At 36.0% G+C, this 15,124-nt stretch overlaps 2 long non-coding RNA genes across 5 annotated transcripts; both read left to right on the forward strand.

The window, feature by feature from the left end:
* The first annotated feature begins 1,839 nt into the window (after positions 1–1,839).
* On the forward strand, positions 1,840–3,413 carry LOC135209225 (uncharacterized). The gene is made up of 2 exons (XR_010313321.1): positions 1,840–2,757; positions 3,146–3,413. It is a non-coding gene; the product is annotated as an uncharacterized LOC135209225 (long non-coding RNA).
* A 1,831-nt stretch (positions 3,414–5,244) lies between these two features.
* Positions 5,245–8,864, forward strand: LOC135209226 (uncharacterized). Of its 4 annotated transcripts, XR_010313323.1 has the most exons (6): positions 5,245–5,468; positions 6,054–6,247; positions 6,913–7,005; positions 7,416–7,584; positions 7,910–8,059; positions 8,774–8,863. It is a non-coding gene; the product is annotated as an uncharacterized LOC135209226 (long non-coding RNA). The 4 variants fall into 4 exon arrangements; XR_010313325.1 differs by lacking the exon at positions 8,774–8,863 and having other exon boundaries at positions 5,249–5,468; positions 7,918–8,600; XR_010313322.1 differs by lacking the exon at positions 8,774–8,863 and having other exon boundaries at positions 5,250–5,468; positions 7,910–8,598.
* Positions 8,865–15,124: the final 6,260 nt, after the last annotated feature.

Below are 15,124 nucleotides of genomic sequence, written 5' to 3' on the forward strand. Positions count from 1 at the left end.
AACAAAGAAGTTTGTAGGCTTACTCCCAGAATAAGCGAAAAATAAGGAAACTGAGCGATAATGCTCTAGACACATGCGCTGAGAAAAGAGACAGTAGAAAAACAATAGAAACAGTTTGAACCTACCGAAATAGACAATTGTAACTCCCTTAATAAAGGAATAAATAAATAAAACAAATGAAAACATTAGGTAGTATTCTTTGTAAGGGAGAATTATAATTCAGTCAGAACAATTATAATTATAATTCAATCAGAATTTCTCGGAGTTAACAGTTGCCAATTCGTAATTATGATAATTAAAAAAAATTGACTGGTGCTAAATTACAGTTAACAGAACGAAACGAAGGCAGGACGAATGTAAGCTTCATTTTGTATTGGCTATTTAGTCTTTAGGTCGGCTCTCCTCTTCGGCACTAGGTTTATAGCGATATACTTCACGTGACTTTCTTTGGCTCCTCCGACGGCGGCACGAATCTACGAGCTCCAATTAATCTATAGTAACGTCCTTCACCACAAACACTTCACCTAACCCCTCACGAATGGAAATTCTTATTTCCTTGGTGGCTTAGGACAACTCGGCGGGTGGAAGACGCACCCTCCTGATGCGGTCTTGACGTGACACGGGCGGCAACCCGAGGTATCAATTATAACTCGCCTCCAGTCTGATATTGGGCTGTCAGAAGGGCCTTGTGCAGGAGTTCCAGGCCACGGGGAGTGAGTTGGAGAGAGGTGGAAGGGCGTCGAAGGCTCCGGGCGGAGAAGGAGGAAGACACAGAGGACGCCGAGCCAAAATGCAATCGCCGGAGGCGCCCTGGGAAAGAAGTTCATTGCTGTCGGGTTATCGTTGCAACGATTGTGGAAGAAGTGACGGTACCGAGAGTGACCGAGACGAACCTCTCTATTTATCTGCGTTTATGGAGAGAGAGAGAGAGAGAGAGAGAGAGAGAGAGAGAGAGAGAGAGAGAGAGAGATAGTGGGGAAAAACAAAAGCCTAGTCTTATTACTCTGGGAAACCCCCACACACAATCTTGATTCCGTAGGTCTTTTTTTTAATTTTTTTTTTTTTATAATGTGATCTATAATACAAAAGTTGTGATGGGATCAAGTATATCGTCTCATTACGTATTTGATACATGTAAAAATATATATATTTTTTTTATCTTACGTACAGCAGAGAGGTTATTGCTTTTGAATACGTTATATATAGTCTGAAAGGTCAGCTATAGGTATTTTACATGCTAAGCGTAAGAGGTCAGGTAGATCACATGATATGCGTAAAAGGAGGGTTCCCCAGTGGTTGGTTATTTGGCTAAAAAAAGATGATTATTATTATTATTATTAGTAGTAGTAGTAATAAACACAAAAACTTCGAAAACAGTTATGCATCTTTTAAGGCGCAGGTTTTCGTTTTCTTTACAATGCTCATCAGTCGCATGAATGTTGTAGGGAGGTGTTCATATGCAAATTATCATAATTTTCTCACAAGAAAACAACATAGAAAAGTTATATTGTAACCCCCCCCACAAAAAAAAAAAAAAAAAAAAAAACTTATGTATGAGTCCTCTGACCTGACGTGAATGAATTAAAAATAAAATAAAAATAAGAAAACCGAACAAAAGCAGTTTGAATCCTGTTCTTGACAAGAAGCAACGGGCTATTTTTATTCTTTTCCCAAGGCTCACCAACACCGGGCCCGAACAAGAGCAACTACGGACAGCTAAAACACCCGACTGACCATTATAGCCGAACATTATTGGCTAATGAATCACAGGCTTATCGTTTGAGATCTGAGCGGTGTTAACGGAAGGCCCATTTGTGATTCAAACCTGTGAAATTTCGTTCGTGCACTTAGGCCTATATTCTAGCTGTTACCGTCGTGTGTGTGCAGTGATAATGTTTCTCGTCTAGTACCATTGCAAGATTTGCTGCCGTTTAAAATTACTGGACATTTCTTTATCGAATTATCACTAGCACCTTTAAATCCGTTGCTGACAACCGTAATAAACATCAATTAACTGTAATGCGAGTGGATGTTCGTTCCTTAGACTAGAATACTTTGTAGAATTATAAACGACTTGTTTAGGGTCTCTAGAATTAAAAATTGGATATGCACATTAGATTACACAAACTTGGAGCCACATACTCATACAAACACCCACCTACACACACACACACACACACACACACACACACACACACATCAGCACAATCTCAGTGGCTCACTTATGTCGGATAGCCTGAATGTTTACTGAGTAGCGACAGCTCATTTCTTCCCAAAATCTCTCTCTCTCTCTCTCTCTCTCTCTCTCTCTCCTCTCTCTCTCTCTCCAGTCAGAACAATAAGAATTATAATTATAATTCAACCAGTATTTCGCGGAGATAGACGGATGCCTATTCATAATTCTTGTTTTTTTTCTTTTTTTCTTCTTTTTTACTTTTTCGAATCGTTTTTGCTAACATATTTTTTCCTATATAGTTTCCTGGACAGCCATTAGTTTTATTAACTGACTCGCTCTAAGTTACAGTTAAGGAAGCGAATGCCATCTTCATTTTCTATGTATTTTTCCAAATATCCTTAATTGATAGTACTACACTCTTTAGATCGGCCCTCCTCTTCGGCACTGTAGGTCTAAGCGCTGGCTATGTTGATGACCGTGGCGATTACGTTCACAACGAAGTTGCCTGTGACTACAACGCTGGTTTCACGGCGGCTCTGGGTGCCATGATAGAAATCAACATGAGGAGTTAACTACTATAGGTAAATATTGTTTCATGGTTAAACAGCAATTTCTAGTTTGATTGTGTAACTTTGTTTGTATGGTGTTTTTACATTGCATGGAACCAGTGGTTATTCAGCAACGGGACCAACGGCTTGACGTGACTTCCGAACCACGTCGAGAGTGAACTTCTACCACCAGAAAGACGCATCTCTCACTCCTCGATGGAATCCCCGAACTCACGGCCACCGAGGTGGCACGCCAATACCATACCGACCACGCCACCGAGGCGCTGTAGCATTTCAAAAGCTGTACATTTAAAACTGAATGAATGAGGAATGCCTTCAACATGCTGAAGATATAATGCGACCCATTTGCACAGAGGACCATTCAATTGCATCTTGTTATTCCGACACATTTATTTTTCAGCTAAGTGCCACAAGATCCATCAGAACAGCAACAACTGAGGCGGTGCTGGAAACAATGAGGAACATCGGAAGAACACCCATCAGCGACGCATGTGGACGAGTTAGTTCCATTTCAATGTAGTAGATCTGTTTAAACGAGAAAGCCTTTCAACAGCTAACTCTACTGCCTGCATGCACTGTTCTAAAAATGAAAGCTATCGAGGAGATGGTTCTTTGTGCAATTCTAACTTTTCTGTATTTTGAAAATTAATTACAAGTATACTGCCAAAGATGTATTTTTTTATTATCACTAAAAACTTACTGGTACAAACAACAATACCACAATAAGTATACTGTACAGTAATCTATACTGTTCCAGAAAAGAAAGCTATCAAATGGTTCTTTGTGCAATTCTAACTTTCTGTATTTTGAAACTGAATTACAAAACTACTGCCAAAGAAGCATTTGTTTTTTAGCCTCACTAAAAACTTACTGATACAAACTACAATATCACACTATGTATAATGTAGAGTAATCTACGAGTATACCTCACATCAAACTAACCCAAGCACTTAATTGAGCTACATTGGCTCCCAGTAAAAGCAAGAATAGAATATAAAATACTTCTTTTAGTCTTTAAAAAGCACTAAAATATGGTTAACCAACATATTTAAGAAACTGGTTAAAAGTTTACTTAGACCTGAAATGAATATTGTGATCAGACATGCAAGTAAAGCGTATATAGAGGCTATTTGAACCCAAAGTCTAAGCCTAGACCAATACGTAAGTCAACTGAGAGAGCGTCTGAACATTGCGCACCAAGACTAGACACAAAACACCGCCCGAAGTGAAGAATCATACAAGAAAGCAAATTTGAAAACGAACTAAAGTCTCTCCTATTCTGCAGTAGCTACGATACGAACGAGAATACACTATAACAGACAATTATTATAAAAAAAAATAAGAACCAACTTATTTTGAAAACGTAACATACAAGGGTACGCCACAGAGGGAAGCTTCCCTGTGGAGTGTGGAGGGCTGTAGTACATGAAACCAAACGGAGTTGATAATTAGGACGTCGTTAATGTTAATCTGTGCTAACACCAAGGCATCGTGAAGCACATAAAACCAAACAGAGTTGAATATAAAGTAGGGCGTTGTAACGTTAATATGTCCTAACACCAAGCCAAGCCAAGGCACCGGGTGTTCGAGTCGATAAAAGTTGAGTAAACAGGATGTCGCCTCGAGAGGTATCATGGACTTGTTTTCGACAAAATCTAGTATTGGCCACTATGAGCAGATAAACAATTTATCATTCTATTTATATTTGTTATTATGTATGATGTGTGCGTCAAGGGAGAATGTTTGAGTCAACGTAAACCAAACGAATTTAAGATTAGCCTACAGTTTAATGATATACGTATGTCAGTAACCCCTGATTATCGATTATTGTAAAGAGGTCAACAATACAGTTTACTGCTATGCGTATATCAGTTAGCCCGGATTATCGATATTATTGTAAAGAGGTCAAGAATGTCTAGGCCTATTCTTTTAAATTGATGCCATTTCCTTTAGTTATCATGCTACCACAGTAGCATAACTATGTATGAGATTTTTCATTTAGGTTGACCAAAAATTCCACTATTCGCTTGACCAGTGCTAAATAAACATTCTATTATTATTATTGTTATTAATCAGAAGATAAACACTTTATTATAAAGTTCAGCTTCCAAAGAATATGGAGTTCACTTGAAAGAAATGACAGAAAATAATCTGAAACAGATAGAAGCGAACAGTTGTTACAAACAAAAGAGATAAATCGATGAAAAAATATATAAATATATATATATATATATATATATATATTATATATATATATATATATATATAATTAAAATATAAGAAGAATTATTTATCTAAATCTCTCTCTCTCTCTCTCTCTCTCTCTCTCTCTCTCTCTCTCTCTCTCTGTTTGTATGAAATCTCACTGCAAGATTTCAATTGGAAATACAAAAAGAGGGTCTTATAACCTTGTAGACTTGTTATAATAACTCTCTCTCTCTCTCTCTCTCTCTCTCTCTCTAGTGGAATGTTGATAAAGCATCACATCCGGCAATTGCGTGCAACTCAGTTGAGTCTTACATCAAGATTTCACTCTGTTACCGCCAACCAACAGAGAGCTCTGTTGCTAGACCTCTAGACCTATAGTATTATTCAAGCCTTGGATAAGCTCCTCTCGTAGGACTGAAGCTGGAAATTCAAGCGCAAGGTGGCAAGGTTTTGTGGCCTCCTATTGCTTGCTCTGATCTTCGCGACAGGGGTTCGAGTCGACGCTGAAGAAAAAGGTAGGTAGTGTGGTCATGTCATTATTATTACTTTGTCTGTGTAGGTTTTTCTGTAAAGATGAGTCGCCTCACACACACACACACATTGATTAAAGAAAGAAACACAATGAATAACTCAAAGGGTGCTTGGGATTCAGATATAATAGACAAAATCTTCCTCCAACCAGCAATTAAGAGGATTAAGGAAAAGTTCTCGACCTGGCTGACCTGTGTAGTACTATATAGGCTATCTCTGAGTATAAATATCGCTTTTTCTGTGGTATTTTTCGTCCATTTCCTGCCTGGAAAGAGGATAATAATAATAAGAATAAGGGGCCCCAATTCCTAATGATTCCGGATCCTGGCCGGAAACCTTTCTGGATGACCTATAGACTATGCCCAGCGACCATTTTGACCTTTCTGGCCCACTGGATCCAGCAGGTAGAAAAACATCTCCTGAAGGGGACATAAGACAAAATCCACGTCAAAAATAAACAAATAACGCATGACATTCCTGCGAGGAATAAATAAAAAACAGACCAGTTTACTTCGGACGAAATCATCGAAAAAAAACACATGAAAGTGCATTTATTTGCCTTCTTGCAGGCGTCTTCAGGACATCTGGTGACGCGAAAGTGAGCATCACCCTCCCGACGGAGGAGTCTACCTCGACGCTGCTCTTCTGGGCAGAGTCTCCCAACACGACGGCCATTTTGAATACATTCGTCCAATTTCCTTACCAATTCGGTGTCAGAGTCAGTCAGACCCACATCTGGCAGATTGCTTATCTGTATCAGCCGGTGAGTATAGGCCTATTTTTGGGTGAGGTGTCCGATGGCGATGTCAGCTGTAGGTCTATAGGCCTAGTATGTCTTTGTCAGGATCCAAAGAAGGTCTGCAGTTCTATTTATGATATAATTAGAAATAATAATTGATGGTATTGACAACTATAGCTCTATGTATCTGTCTACAGTTGTATTTATGATTAGAATTCGCAATCATAATTAATGTCTACGGTATTGGCAACCATATAGGCGTATTTCTCTGTCTGGAAACGCACCATGGAGAGAAATGGCAGAACAAACAATTTCAGTTCTTATTTTAATCTGTTATGAAGCGTAATCAATGTATATTTATGATTGTAATCTGATGACAAGTATTCATTCGCCTTAAATTATAATTCGGCCGTCATCTACTTTGAAATAGTATATCCCTACTAAATATTTATTCCTAATTATAAATTACAAGTGACTCATTTCGAATTCTGGTTAAGAAATGACGACGATTGATATGACTCATTTTTATTTATTTATTTATTTTTATAAAAGGTTTGTTATCTAAAGTTTAACTATAACGTGAACAAACGCTAGTTACGTGATCGTCACGGAGATCTGAATGGATCGATTCCAATTATTCATTTTTTTAAATTATTTATTCATCTTTTTATTAATTATTTATTTTTCAGGCATCGTCACCCACGAACCGGTCTTCTATCGGTGTGCCCTCCTGCATGAAGTACAGGACGTCCACTGGATGTTCTGTGGCATCCACGCTTGTAGTGAGTTTTTTTTTTTTTTTTTTTTTTACATTTTTTTTCTTTTTAAAATTCTGTATATTTTCGTACCAAAAATCTATTCATTAGTTACGTAACAAAATTAAAATGACTTGTTAGCTGGGTTCTTTTCTATCCCTCCCATTCCCAGAAATGAAATATCTCCGTTAAATTTCCAGTAATGTTTCTTTCTTAACAGTCCGAGAAATGCTTCTAAGTCACAATGTCGTGAAAAGGTGTCGTATAATAAAAATTCTCAATGATATAAATAAGCTGTATTATTTTAAAAGAAAGTTTTTGTGGTTATCTCTTATAAATGATACCACTTACAACTTATTATTATATATTATATAATAATTGTGTATTTTTATTATACACTTTTATTACACATTCCAAGTAATGCTTCTCCCCTCCAGAACTCCAACCGCCGTCAGCCACTTCCTCCGGAACTCCCACTGGCTACCTGTTCGAAGCCCTCATCGGGGTCTCCGCCCTTTGCGTGCTCCTGATGGTCGCCATTGTGGCCCTTCTGGTCCCCCGCCGTCGGCAGAAAAAGGAGGAAAATCCCTACGAGAATTAAAACTCGTGAGTAATGAGGTCGTTGTAGGCCTATCAGACTATGTAATAAGTGGAATTCACTCAGCTAGGCCTAGTCTTAATGTACAATATACCTGGAAATCATTCATTTCTTTATTTTCTTAGAATAAGATGACTGATATTAAGCATTGCCATGCACTATCCCCCCACCCCCGGTTCTCTCTCTCTCTCTCTCTGTCCAGATTCCGTCAGCTAGGCCTAGGACCTATTATTATTTTTAGAATAAGATGAATGATAATAAGCATTGTTATCTCTCTCTCTCTCTCTCCCTCTCTCTCTCTCTCTCTCTCTCTGTCCCTGGGTTGGCGACCAGTTTTGCAGGGGGCTGAGCAAGATGGAGTTCCTCACTTCTCCTCCTGTAGGTTATGTGACGTACCCAACGCCAACACCCTGGAATACTATAGCCTGGAATGTCCACTTGTTAGTGACATATTACCCCAAAGACTCACAGTAGTTGATATGTGTATGTAAAAAATTATTGACAGATAATAATTTGCTCGATTTGATCCTCATGCGCCATCCTCACTTTGGTGGATACTGAATAATCAGCTGTTTTGTAATACTAATTAAAGATAGGTACAACCTACCTACGAAATCAAACTAAATTTAATTTGTATTCCATATGAATTCATTTGTATAACTTTAATATATAGAAATGAGCAATATTATTTTCAATATGTACTAAATATCTGTCTATACTTTATTTTGTATTCCTTTGTGTAACCTTCATTATGTGCTGTAGATGTAAACAATACTGTTTTGATATGTACTTAAATGTCTGTATATACTTTATTTTTTTATTTTGTTTTTTCTTTAGGCATAACTTAATTACAATGTAGATGTAAACAATATTACTGTATTACCATGTACTCAAATGTCTGACGCCAATGGGCGCAATAAATTGATTAAAACAAAAAAATCTATCTGTCCAGATTCCGTCAGCTAGGCCTAGGCATTATTATTTTTAGATTAAGATGAATGATAATAAGCATTGTTATGTCTCTTCTCTCTCTCTCTCTCTCTCTCTCTCTCTCTCTCTCGTTGCAAGACCAAATATAGTGCTGTAATAGCAAAACTTTTTTTTTTCGTAGATTAAAAATTGAAATAATAGTATAAACACTATCGCATTGATGGTATAGGACTATTATTAGTATACTATTTTTTTCCTACTTTTCAGTGTGGTACTATGGAGTTTTTACCCCGGCTCCTATAAGGGTTTCATCTGATTCAAGTTGACTCAAATATTCTCTCTTGACGCACCTCATAATATATTCACGAATAAAGAACATTTATCTCCAGTAGTGGCCACTGTTAGATGAAAGAAGAAGAAGAAGAAGAAGAAGAAACAACTTCATGATTCTCGAGAGGAATCAAGAGGCGACGACATATCCTGTTTACCAGCTCGAGTGCCGGTGTCGCAGTGCGCTTGGTGTTAAGACATAATCAATTCTACAAGAAACTTTGAGCATTAACAGATGATGAGACCATCATGTAGATCTAAAGACTATACTCTGTTTTTTTTTCATCTGTCCATCCGCCTGTGGTGTTTGCGCATGGTAACACTGCATCCCTGGCATTAAATAATATCCTATTTCGAATATTAACGGTCTAATTCACATACAGTAAATTATTAAAACACTTTTCAGCTGCAAACGTACACCCAGATATCCTTTTATTTACCTAAAACTTATACATAGAGTAACTATTTAGACCCCGGGACGCAGTGTTACCATGCGCGACCACTACAGGCGGATGGACATGGAAAACAACTGAGTATAGTTACGAATTTGTAAGTCATTATGTATATGAATATCTGTGGCAATTAAGAGTATACATCTTACAGTTTAACGAATATCAGTAACCCCTGATTATCGATATTATTGTAAAGATGTCAAGAATGTATACGCGTTCTTTTAAATTGATGTCATTTCCTTTAGTTATCATGCTACCACGGTAGCATAACTATATATGAGATTTTTCATTTAGGTTGACCAAATATTCCACTATTCACTTGACCAGTGCTAAATGAACATTTATGTCGATATATTCTGGCAATCAGCTCTACTATCTTCTGGCCCAAAATAGGATAAATCAGCCTATGCAATTTCTATCATTATCATCATTAAAATCAAACACTATTCACATGGAGCAAGTCCAGTAGTACAAGGACCACTGACTGGAAAGTCGAGCTTCCAAAGAATATGGAGTTCATTTGAAAGAAATGACTGAAGATAATTTGAAACACAGACAGAAGAGATCAGGTGTTGCAAACAAAATGATAATATAATAAAATAAATCGATGAAAAAATATATAAGAAATATAGATAAATCATTAAAATGCTAGGAGATGAAAGGGTATGCACTGCATCTCCGCTTGCACGTGTGTGTGTGTGTGTGTGTGTGTGTGCGAGTGTGAAAAGTAGCTACATTTAAGTTTAACATTTTCAACAGTGATCTGACAGATTCAAAACCTTGTAATACTCGCATTAATAATGAAGAAAATACAGCGAGTTTTGTATTAATATCTAGAAAAATAATATAGGCCTACGTTTTTTTTTTTTTTTTTTTTTTGCTATAAATACTAAGCACAAATACTCGCATGAACAATGTAGAAAATACAGAGTTTTATATCAGTGTCAAGAAAAACAGTATAGGCCTGTATTTTTGTTATAAATGTTAAGGACAAATTTACTGTTCAAGTCTGAGTTCAACGTCTAAAAAGGGCAAGCAACCATGTTTTTATATTTTAGTAATTTTCTCTTAGGATTAAGTCCAGCCACAGAGGGTTATACCCAATGCCATATTTGTAATGGGAAAAATATTCCTTTAATTATTAGTGATTTATTTAGGAATTGATTCATCATCCTCCTCTAATATCTTTACACTGCTATTGTAAGTGTGATTGGAACTGTGAAATGTTTTCGTTTTTGTTGTGGACACGAGTGTGGCCAGTCCCGTTTTTGTTTTCCTTTCACTTTGAGTAAGGGAGCGCTGTCCTGAATCTTTCGTCTTTATTTTGGTAACACTATAAGACCATGTAAGGATCACGAATGCTCTCGAGTGTGAAAAAGACTCAACCGGTCCAACCTTCATTTTGGCTATTTTACCAAATTATTATGTATTCCTTGCAAGGGATCTAGCCAAGGAGTTCTGAAGACTAGGTAAATTAACCAAGTCCAGGAGACTAGGCCTGGGAGAAATGTGGCATGATGTAATGAATAATAAAGAAACGAGCAGAGTACCAGGAATTTTCTTCAATACCCCTAAAATGGAAATTATCACTTCAATTGCCTTCCAGTGGGGAGATATCACCTGTCCTCATCAGTAATAAGACCCATACACACAAGGAATATCATGTAATAGCAGGTAGGACAGGCCTACCCTAATTCCCAGGCAGCGTAAACATCAGTCTTCATACCCAACGTGTCGACACAATACCATTCTCCGACCCCAGTCTCCAGGCAAGAAGACTGACAACAGTGCATATGTATACTTATAATAGTATTATTATTCCCGTATCTTAATGTCATGGTGAGGGAAAAATCCTTCCGCGACATATTAAATACTCGTTCAAAGAATATATGTTTTTTTTTTTTTTACCATCTTGAAGGGAAACAGTCATAAATACTCGATTAAATTCATCCCTTAAATCTGACCGTCACCGGCGATTCGCCACCACTTACAGTCAGAATGGAACTTCTGCTGGTCTCTCTTCTCGTGAGATTCGTTATTCCGGTTGTAGTTTCTGTCGTGGCAATATTGTGTTGTTTTGATGTCCGTTCTTTATTTACAAAATTGTCATTTGAATGTCATAGAAAAAATATATATAGACTGGTGAATCCGATCCAGTCTATGCATTTCTCTAAGACATGCAAATAGCAATTTTGCAAAGGGAGAACCCTATCAACAATGAACGCCCAAACAGAGACGCTAAAGCAATTCTTTCAACTCAAGGCCAGGGTTCCAAGACGTACGATAATTATCGTACGAGTACGATAATTTGACCCTCTGTACGATAACGAGCGTACGATATACGATAATTCGCGATATATGAAGATAATTACTGGAAATGTACGATAATTTGAACCTTTTCGTCAACTTATAGGAATTTAGAAGATTCAAGGCTATAGGGCACCCAAGGTCATTCGCCGCCTGAAAATAAGTAAAGCTTAAAAGGAGCAGAAGGCAAAGCAGAAGATATTGAAAGATAACAGACAAATATGTACCCCCCTCTCTCTCTCTCTCTGATGGTGATGATAAGGATGATGAATAAGGCAGTGAAGTCATTTTTTTTCTGTATACATATTTTTCGTTTTTATTGTTATTACAGTGTGATGATAAAGAACAATTAGCGAGTCCTTCATAAACAGTATAGTACTGATCTTTTAGTTTCGTTTTCATATATGATAATACTGATGATTATTAACAGTGATCTTTTTATCGTATTTTTCCATTTCATTTTCATTGATGTACTACTGATGATTAGTAATGGCTATCAGTGATGAATTGAAAGTAAACAATTTTATGATTTTGCTGCATATATTTTTATTTTTTGTAATGGTGTTGTAATGTGATGTTTAAGAACAATTGGCAATTTTCTGAAAGCAATACTCATGTTAGTTGTGATTTTTTTCTATTTTAAAGTTTACATTGGTGATATAGAATGACAATAACAATCACTGAAGTACTAAATAGGCTACTTTGTACAGCCTACAGAAAAGTTATCTTTTTGTTCTATTTTTTTTTTGTCATTATTAGCAATAAATAGAAATGACATCACAATTTTTCTATTTAGCCTGACATTAATAGATATAAAGATATATTGCTGTAGATGAAATACAGCTATATTATGATATGAAAAATGTACGATAATTCTAATCAAAATACGATCATTTGAAGAGGTTTGGTACGATAATTTGGTCTGATACACCTGGGAACCCTGTCAAGGCATGTATAACCGAAATAGCGAGCGATCGCGTCGTGTCCATTTTTTCCCCACAATCTCTAGCGTGACGGTCACAAGAGACTAGCAGAAATTCCAATGATGCAAGAGAGACAGCATATAAAAGACAAGGCAATTTTTCTTCGCCATCTTGTTCTATTATAGCTGCTGTGACTGCCGTTGGTTGGTCTTGGAGACGAGGACATGGCCGCCGGAATTCTGGCAGCAAAGGCTTTGCTTCTGCTGGGGCTGGTAGCAGGTTAGCAGATCGGAGTCGTATTCTTTTGGCATTTCTTATTTTCAAGACGATTTTTTGGCATTTGTTGTCAAGTGGATTTAACTGTAAATGGTTCAATGAAGAAATGGCGTCGTGATAATTAAGAGGAAGTCTCGACATAATGTTTTTTATTAATGGATCTTTTTTGACAGCGATATAAAAAGGGGGTTTATATGATGGAGTAGAGTTAAGGTAAAGTTTTTTGACTGAACAAAATAAAAAGGGCTTTTATGTGATGTGGTAGATGTAAGATAACAAATGACTTGAAAATGTAGTGCCCACATGATGGTGAGAAATTTGCCGTCTTTTGCTTATTTTCTTAATTTTACTCAGAAAGGCTCCTCCGTCAACAGGAAAGTGAAGTAAGCGAATTTCTCTTATTATTTCGATAGATTCTCGAGTTACCTCACCCGTATACTGCATTATATACACATTTCCTTTATTTTCCAGTGAAAATTTTAATTATATAGTGAACAATATGTCGTTTCGGCCTCGTAGCTCTTAAAAAGAAAAGAAAAAAAGCCACAAGAAGCGTAGCACGTGGGTGTGGCCAGTTCGTGTTTCTTGGATGTTTTTATTGTATTTTGTTTTTCAGTCTTCAAACTTTTAAATCTTGTTCAAGAGTCATCGTTTAGTTATTTAAAAAAAAAATTGTAAACTGAGAAATCTTATTTAGTCTAATTCCCTCTAAATGTTTTTTTAATTTGGTTTAAGTTATGGATGTCTTAATATCTTTTACTAACTTCTTTCGTTTAGAGGCTGTTCCACTTTGTAATTAATTATTTCTTGGATTATTATCTTTGCACTATTTCTTAATTGTTAGACTCCTTTGTCATAAATTCATAATGCATATTACTGCAATAGGTTCAATTAAAGTCAGATTTATGTTGAATGTATTACCATATAGGCCTATTAAACAAACAATTATAGAGGGCAGCAGTAGCACGTGCTAGGAATGGCCTGTAGGCTTATGAGCAATAATGTTTGTATATCACTGTAGCCATACTTTAAACAAATAAAAATTGAAATAAGCACTAAATTTGTATTCGTTGTATACCTATGAAAATTGATATTGAAGACTAGCTATGGGCCTGAATATACTTGTACAGCTTGAATGGCGTTTGAAGAACTGTTTAATAACTGGTTCATTTTTCCTTTAAACCGTAAGCCCATTCTAGAGTTGAAAGTGTGATTCTCTGTAGCAAAATTAGCCTAGTAATTTTAGTTACTGGACCCTTTTTGGGACAAAATGAGAAATGCAGCTATATCACTCTAACCTAACCTAACCTTGTTAGTGATAATTTGGATATTAGCAACTAAGAAGGATCATACTTTAGAGGGGTTGCTATTAGTATTAGAAAAATATTTATGAGATCATAAGTAAGCCTAGATGCAGTTTTATGTTCAGATTCTCTTCTAGGGAATTTTTATACATAAATTCATAAATCTATTAGTATAAAATTGGTAATGTTAGGGCTATACTAACATCTGCTGTAGGGATACCCATTTTTTGTCTAAATATAACAATTGTTTGAATACATTAACAGTTGATTTATTAATAATACATTTTTACTTTATAGTACAGCATATTTTTAAATCTGACAATACATTATCTAAGGTAACAGTGAAATTAACCCTTAAATGCCGAAGCGGTAAAAATAAAAAACTCCCCCGAATGCCGGAGCCGGTTTTGAGTGAGCACGGAAGCGGAAAAAATATTTTTTTCAAAAAATCACAGCGCGCTTAGTTTTGAAGATTAAGAGTTCATTTTTTACTCCTTTTTTTGTCATTGCCTGAAGTTTAGTATGCAATCATCAGAAATGAAAAATAATATCATTATCATATGTAAATAATGCGATATATGGTAGCAAAAAAAAAAATCATACATAATTGTATTAAAATCACGCTGTGCAAAAAATGGTAAAAGCTAACGAGTTTCTTTTTTTTTTCGTTGTATTGTACACTAAATTGCAATCCTTTTGATATATAATACATTGTAAAACAATAAAAGCAACACCGGAAAAATATTATCACAAAATGATGTACGAATTCGTAACGCATTGACGTAAAAAATTTTTTTTTCAAAAATTCACCGTAAATCTAAATATTGTTCTAGAGACTTCCAATTTGTTTCAAAATGAATACAAATAATTAAATATTACGATACTGTAAGAGTTTTAGCTTACAATTGCAGTTTTCGACCATTTCCGACGAGTTAAAAATGACCAAATGTCGAAATTTTTTTATAAATTTTTTTTATATGCAATTATTTTGGAAATTAGAAAAGCTACAACCTTCAAATATTTTTC

Source organism: Macrobrachium nipponense, chromosome 37, assembly GCF_015104395.2.
Source record: "Macrobrachium nipponense isolate FS-2020 chromosome 37, ASM1510439v2, whole genome shotgun sequence".
NCBI classification, from domain to species: Eukaryota; Metazoa; Arthropoda; class Malacostraca; order Decapoda; family Palaemonidae; genus Macrobrachium; species Macrobrachium nipponense.